This window comes from Octopus bimaculoides, chromosome 20, assembly GCF_001194135.2.
Source record: "Octopus bimaculoides isolate UCB-OBI-ISO-001 chromosome 20, ASM119413v2, whole genome shotgun sequence".
Classification (NCBI taxonomy): Eukaryota; Metazoa; Mollusca; class Cephalopoda; order Octopoda; family Octopodidae; genus Octopus; species Octopus bimaculoides.
Window position 1 is genome coordinate 216,535 of NC_069000.1, and position 5,000 is coordinate 221,534.

At 38.2% G+C, this 5,000-nt stretch overlaps 1 protein-coding gene across 4 annotated transcripts in view; it reads right to left on the reverse strand.

The window, feature by feature from the left end:
* LOC106878803 (H(+)/Cl(-) exchange transporter 3) overlaps window positions 1–5,000 on the reverse strand; it is a 118,959-nt gene that overhangs the window by 93,717 nt on the left and 20,242 nt on the right. The window contains exon 1 of one of the 4 annotated variants that reach the window (XM_052975048.1): window positions 2,417–2,434. The exons of the other annotated variants lie outside the window; for them this stretch is intronic. The gene's annotated coding sequence lies outside the window, so the exon portion shown is untranslated. Of the gene's footprint in view, window positions 1–2,416; window positions 2,435–5,000 lie in introns of those variants that run through there. 4 annotated transcript variants of the gene reach the window in all.

The window sequence follows — 5,000 nt, forward strand, 5'->3', positions numbered from 1 at the left end:
CCATAGTTGCCTACGGGCATATGGCGTAGTGGTTAAGAGCGCGGGCTACTAACCCCAAGGTTCCAAGTTCGATTCACGGCAGCGACCTGATTAATAATAGTAATAATAATAATATAATAATAGTAACATCGTTAGGAATGAGAATCCAGGTTCGAAATTTCCCCAAGACACCTGACGAAGGCTGGAGGGTATATCAGCCGAAACGTTGTGTTAACAACAAACAAGATGAGGACAAATATCCGTCAAATGTAAATAATGTTAATAATTCCTCATCTCTTAAATATAGAACTGTATTTCCAGGGAGGAGTTCAGATATGTGCTGGAGATGCACTCAAACCGGACTCAAGCATTCAAATACAATGTTTAGGATAGGAACAATGGATGCGGGACATGTCCAAATATGACACATGGACGAGTTGAAGTTTGTCTTCCTTGTGTATGTACAGTGTTTAGATAGGACTTGCTTATTATGTGTCTGTGAACATGTTCAAATGCATCCTGTGAATGTGTTCAAATGCATCCTGTGAATGTGTTCAAACCTAACAGAAGCATGTGTTTAATACAGAAGCATGCATGTGTTTACATATGGCATGTGGCTCTGTTCAAATACAACACTAACCCATATTCAAGTGCGGCACACCCCCAATATTCAAAGACTCCACTTGGACATATTCACATGTGATACATGCAACAACAACAACATGCACATGGATCTTTGAAATATACTTTTTTGCTTTTTATTAACAATTCCTTGTTTTCTACTAAAGTGAAACCTAAATGTCAAACAGTAAATAAAAATCCAAATTAATTGAGAAGAAGAAAGAAAAATAAAAGGAGAAATCAAAGTGAAATGTTGTATTAAAAAGCGAATGGCAAGAGAGAGTGAGCACAACTTTGATCTGTTGTTTGATAAAGCAGTTTCCAGTTGCCATCCGACAGAGAAGTGTTTAGTCTCAGCCCAATTATTTATTAATGAGAAAGGACAGGCATGGTGGAGTCCCAACTAAGGGTATTCAGGTTCAAACCCATTATGCAGCATCTTGGGCCATTGTATCAGATCAATCCAAACCTTGTGAATGGATTAAGGTAAATGTAAACTGTAGAGGTGCAGGTGAGCTTTGCCACACAGTGTCACATTGTTTCTAGCTGAGGATTACATTATGGATGTGTGTGTGTGTGTGTTAGGAATACTCAACCACCTATACTTAGTCAGAGGTAGTTCAGTTCATTGACTAGGGAGAGTCTACATTGTCAAAATTGAAGGACATCTATTTAAGTTTTACATTTTATGTGTGTGAATGAGTAATGCAGAGGTGAATGTCCTGCTCGCTATGGCCTTGATGTTACTGTCAGGTAATTATTCAATCGTGCATAAAAGGGACCGAATGAACAAATGAAATGAATGAATGAATGAATGAAGGCAGCTCCTTGACAGCTGATTTACTTGTGTGACACACACACACACACACACAGAGGGAAGAAATATTAAGATCCAATTGCAAATGTACACACATAATTACATATGTGTGTGTGTGTGGATTTCAATAGTGTTTGCATATCCACATTTATGCATACATACATTCATATATCATGCAGAGTATTAAATGTTGACTATGCAATGTATCAGTCTGTGTGTTTACTATCCACACACACACACAGAGTATGGCCGAATGGGAAAGAAGTTCATTTGGTAAGCATGAATGCCCAGATTTGATCCCACTTGGCAAAAAACTATAATTCTCTCTAGCTGCAGGTGAACCCATAACTTTTAAGTAAAAATGGGTTGATGGAAACTTAATGAAGACTGTTGGTTGGATTGCACCAATAATTCCTAGGTACAGCCTGTCACACAGCCATGCTACCTTGGGAATACGTAAAGGATACATATAGCTGTGGAATACGCAACCATTTACATGCTAATTCAATGATTGGGAACTTCAGTTGATTGAATAACGGAAGCCTCATTGCCAAAGCCAACAGAGCCAGACCAGCCCCTGGCCATTGCAAAAAACTGGAGCAGTTTCGTGATGAGTGTATTGAACCAGAGTAGTGGATCATTACAGAAGAGATTTACTATCAACAGAAGCAATAATTTAAGATCAAAGCCAGTAGTGATCATAGAAAAGTCTAGAACGCAGACAAATTGCCATCAATCATTAAAGTTAAGATAGTTTTTTCTGAAAAAGTTTTTAAACCTGTCCAGCACCATAACTACAAGAATTCTATGGATGTCAATGCTGGTCAAACTATGAACACAGACACATGACCAGCAGATGTCCATCAATTGGTGGGGGTGGGGGTGGGGGAATGAAGGTAGCATTTATTTTGCACTCCAGGTCACCTGCTTCCTGTAATTTAAACTTGTCACCATGAACAGGAAGAACTAACAGAGAGCGTTTCCGAAACATACACTCACCTGACACAATTGAGAGTCTCTATGTGGTCATTGAACCTGCTAGAAAGGACAGCCAATACTTCCTAATACCATTCTCTACTGTCATAAAAAAAAAATAAAATGTATCATACCACTGAGGTAGCCTCTACATCGTCGTTTGATTTGTTAAAAATGACAGCCAATACTCCCTCAAATCATACCCTGCAATATTAAAATAAAGAACACATCAGGCTAACATGAGAGCCTCTTGGAGTCGTTCTATGTGAATTTGTAACCAATCACCCTCAAATCATACCCTATTCTCTAAAAAAAGAATAAAGGGTGGAAGCCAAATGAGGAACCACAAGGTCTGAGAGCTGATTGGGTGTGGCACCTTGGGCAACTTTACAGCTTCTGACTGAACAAATTTGGCAGATGGAAACTATACAGAAGCCTGTCATGTGTATGTGTGTGTATCCAAATGTCTTCCTATGGAAGAGATGTTTGTTCTGGCTTGAAATGAAGTCATGATTGGCATGAGGAAAGGCATCTGGTCACAGAATACTGCCCTGTCTTAACAAGTCTCATCCAACCCATGTTAGCATGCAAAAAGAAAAGAAAAAAACTGATGTTAAAAAAAAGAAACAGTGATGCTCATAATGGTGTGTGTGTGTGTGTGTGTGTGTGTGTGTGTGTGTGTGTGTGTGTGTGTGTGTGTGTGCACATGTCTCATTTCAATTGACACACACACACACACACACACACACACACACACACACACACACAAGTTTATTGATTACAATCTGAATTAAACCCCAGCATGATAATTTAGCTATTGATCCAGAGTTAGTAAATGAAGACAACAAACAGAGAAGACGCAAGACTGAATATCAACATGTATTGAGTGGTTGCTGGAAATTGCAATGGTGTCAGCTAACAATAAAACAACAACAACATCAAGAAATTCCTTCCTTGTCAACATCTGACTGTTGATACTTTTTTTTTATTGGTGAGGAGTGGAAAGAGGGAAGGGGAGGGGGTTATTGTCCTGTTTCACTTTAAACACACCATGTTATCTGCTGTCGAGGTGTAGTTTTGTGAAACGCTCTGCTATTGTATTTTGTGTCAATCAATTCCAACAGACTATAAGCTTTTTTTGTTTTTTTAAATTTCTATACCTTTTGTGTTGTTCAATTTTCGTGTCTTCTTTTTTTTTCCAAGTGTATGAAATAAAAACAAATAAAACCAACAAAGATGTTTATATACATTAATAAGCGAGCAAAAGTGTGTATATATACATTAAGGATAGCAACGAAAGACACTACTTTCTCCTACCCAAGTAATTCACTCTTTGCTGTTGTTGTTGTGCTCAATCATACACAAAGAAGGAATCTGCTGGTTTGTAGACCCTTCTTGTTAACTCCACTCGTTAACTCCTATATAAACCAGTGGGAAAACAAGGGAGACTCTGTGCAGACCCTGAAAGGGCTTTATCTATAGAAAAAAAAAAAAAAGGCAGAATATACATTGGATAAGGGGATACTAGAGACCTTGAAAAACTAGATGGGATCAAAGGTCCACCTTTTGACCCTATGTCCACTGAATGGAGCCTGAGCTGGAGCTAAACATCATCACCACCACCACCCCTGGTGTTTGAGTGCCCCTGGCAGGGACCACTGTGCTCAAAAGTATTTGAACCAGGCTCCTCGTTGCTACCTCATCAACTGAATATTGATGTGTGGTTGAGGAGAGTTTGCTTCACAGCCACATGGGGTTCCAGATTTGAATTCCACTGCAGCCAATCCATTCATGAAGCTGTGTCTTGTAATAAATATATTGTGGAGGTGTGTAGGTGTGTCTTTGAACTTTAAAACAATTTCTATGAATGACATTTTAAATCTATATAAACTCAAGCTAGGCTCTCCTTTACTCTTTGTTATTTTCTTATAAGACACATACTATGTAATTTTAGAAATTAGAATCTGCAAAATTTTAAATGTTTAACTATAAAAAAAAAATAGAAGTTTTTTTTTTTCTCCCCAAATAATTATTTCGAAATGTCAATGGACAATCTTCAGTTTTTATTTTTATATTTTCATATAGTTTTCCAAAACAAAAATATAAAAATTCAAACACTTGCTGAATAACAAAATAAACACAGAAAAAGAGACTTAGTACAAACTACACAGTCTTTGTGTGTGGCAGATGCACAGGTACAACAAACACTGAGATTCCTCAAATGTCTGAGAGGACAGAAGATCCTTGAAAGTAGTAGAAAATTGGATCACTTAGGTTACACAAACTAACAGTGGAGGATGTTGCTCTGGCAACATACTTGCCAGAATAAGAACCAGCTGAGCAAAGTTCAGCAAGCTTTTACCTTTGTTGGTAACAAAAGGGTCTCCCCGCCTCAGAGTGAAAGGCAAATTCTATAATGCCTGTGTACAGACAGCTATGCTACATGGTAGTGAAACGTTCTGTGACTACAGAGGACATGCAGAGGCTTGAAAGAAATGAAGCTTGCATGATCCACTGGATGTGCAATGTCAGGTTGCATGTACAACAGAGTGTCAGTGTTTTTAGAGAAGAACTGGATCATGAGCATCAAATGTAAATGTGCACTCGT